The sequence below is a fragment of the Artemia sp. Qi Xiang Cuo genome, chromosome 4, assembly GCF_049724085.1.
Source record: "Artemia sp. Qi Xiang Cuo chromosome 4, ASM4972408v1, whole genome shotgun sequence".
NCBI lineage: Eukaryota > Metazoa > Arthropoda > Branchiopoda > Anostraca > Artemiidae > Artemia > Artemia sp. Qi Xiang Cuo.
In genome coordinates, this window is record NC_142797.1 from 20,606,436 (window position 1) to 20,609,458 (window position 3,023).

A 3,023-nucleotide genomic window follows, 5' to 3' on the forward strand; every position below is an offset into this window, starting at 1 on the left:
GTCGTGAAATAATTTTCAACACTCAGAACAGGGGGGGGGGGGGTGCTGGGATTGAATCATAGAGAAACAAAAAATTTACTTTTAAAAAAAAATGTGACTCAAAGACGTTTCGTTCTTTTCACTGGCTTGAAATTGCATACAAACGAGCCAATCAGGTGTTAAAATCCTTTTGTTTGCTCAAAATTCGACAAAGCAACGACGGTTAGGCTTGTTTATTTTGCATGATATTTCTAAAGCCAATTAAGATAAAGAAATGTCTTCAGAGACAAGGCTATAAGAAAAAAAGTTCTGGATATTTTTGTCAGTTTTTAGTTTACGTACTAATATCAATGTCGGTAACGATTCTATTTGAACTTTCGCCAAGTTGATCAAATTGGTCTCTAAACGGTTCATGATAAAAAAAATAGTTTGGGACAAGAAAAAAAACTAAAATAATGTCGTGAAATCATTTTCAACACTCAGAGTAGGGGGGTGCTGGGATTGAATCATAGAGAAACAACACATTTACTTGTAAAAAAAAATGTGACTCAAAGACGTTTCGTTCTTTTCACTGGCTGGAAATTGCATACAAACGAGCCAATCAGGAGTTACAATCCTTTTTTTTGCTCAAAATTCGACAGAGCAACGACGGTTTGGCTAGTTTATTTTGCATGATATTTCTAAAGCCAATCAACATGAAGAAATGTTTTCAAAGTCAAGGCTATAAGAAAAAAAAAGTACTGGATATGTTTGTCAGTTTTTAGTTTACGCACTAATATCAATATCAGTAATGATTCTATTTGAACTTTCTCCAAGTTGATCAAATTTTTCTCTAAGTAGTTCATGATAAAAAAAAATAGTTTGGGGCAAGAAAAAAACCCTAAAATAATGTCTTGATATCATTTTCAATACTCAGAGCGGGGGGCGCTGGGATTGAATCATAGAGAAACAACGAATTTACTTGTAAAAAAATGTGACTCAAAGACGTTTCGTTCTTTTCATTGGCTTGAAATTGCATACAAACGGGCCAATCAGGTGTTACAATCCTTTTGTTTGCTCAAAATTCGACAAAGCAAGGATGGTTGGGCTAGTTTAATTTGCATGATATTTCTAAAGCCAATTAAGATGAAGAAATGTCTTCAAAGTCAAGGCTATAAGAGAAAAAGTTCTGGATATTTTTGTCAGTTTGTAGTTTACGCACTAATATCAATATCAGTAACGAATCTATTTGAACTTTCTCCAAGTTGATCAAATTGGTCTCTAAACGGTTCATGATAAAAAAATAGTTTGGGACAAGAAAAAAAAACCTAAAATAATGTCGTGAAATCATTTTCAAAACTCAGAGCAGGGGGGTGCTGGGATTGAATCATAGAGAATCAACGAATTTACTTTTAAAAAAAATGTGACTCAAAGACGTTTCGTTCTTTTCACTGGCTTGAAATTGCATACAAACGGGCCAAACAGGTGTTAAAATCTTTTTGTTTGCTCAAAATTCGACAAAGCAACGACGGTTAGACTAGTTTATTTTGCATGATATTTCTAAAGCTAATTAAGATGAAGAAATGTCTTCAAAGTCAAGGCTATAAGAAAAAAAAATTCTGGATATTTTTGTCAGTTTGTAGTTTACGCACTAATAACAACATCAGTAATAATTCTATTTGAACTTTTTCCGAGTTGATCAAATTGGTCTCTAAACGGTTCATGATAAAAAAATAGTTTGGGACAAGAAAAAAACCTAAAATAATGTCGTGAAATCATTTTAAACACTCAGAGCGGGGGGGCGCTGGGATTGAACCATAGAGAAACAACGAATTTACTTGTAAAAAAAATGTGACTCAAACACGCCTAGGTCTTTTCACTTGCTTTAAATTGCATAAAAAAGAGTCGATCAGGTGTTACAATCCTTTTCTTTGCTCAAAATTTGACAAAGCAACGACGGTTAGGCTAGTTTATTTTGCATGATATTTCTAAAGCCAATTAAGATGAAGAAATGTCTTCGAAGTCAAGGCTATAAGATAAAAAAGTTCTGGATATTTTTGTCAGTTTGTAGTTTACGCACTAATATCAATATCAGTAACGATTCTATTTGAACTTTCTCCAAGTTCATTAAATTGGTCTCTAAACGGTTCATGATAAAAAAATAGTTTGGGACAAGAAAAAAAACTAAAATAATGTCGTGAAATCATTTTCAACACTCAGAGCAGAGGGGCGCTGAGATTGAATCATAGCGAAACAACGAATTTAATTTTTAAAAAAATATGACTCAAAGACGTTTCGTTCTTTTCACTGGCTTTAAATTGCATACAAACGAACCAATCAGGTGTTACAATCCTTTTTTTTGCTCAAAATTCAACAAAACAACGACGGTTAGGCTAGCTTATTTTGCATGATATTTCTAAAGCCAATTAACATGAAGAAATGTCTTCAAAGTCAAGGCTATAAGAAAAAAAGTTCTGGATATTTTGTCAGTTTGTAGTTTACGTCATAATATCAGTAGCAATTGTATTTAAACTTTTTTCAACTTTATTAAATTGGTGTCTAAACGGTTCCCGATAAAAAAATAATTTGGGACAAGAAAAAAAATAACATAAGAAAATGTTGTGAAATGATTTTCAACACTCAGAGCAGGGGGCGCTGGGATTGAACCATAGAGAAACAACGAATTTACTTTAAAAAAAAATGTGACTCAAACACGCTTAGTTCTTTTCACTGGCTTGAAATTGCATACAAACGATCCGATCAGGTGTTACAATCCTTTTCTTTGCTCAAAATTCGACAAAGCAACGACGGTTAGGCTAAAGTTCTGGATATTTTTGTCAGTTTGTAGTTTACGTACTAATATCAATATCAGTAACGATTCTATTTGAACTTTCTCCAAGTTTATCAAATTGGTTTCTAAACAGTTCATGATAAAAAAATAATTTGGGACAAGAAAAAAAACCTAAAATAATGTCGTGAAATCATTTTCAACACGTAGAGCAGGGGGGCGCTGGGATTGAATCATAGAGAAACAACGCATATACTTTTTAAAAAAATATGACTTT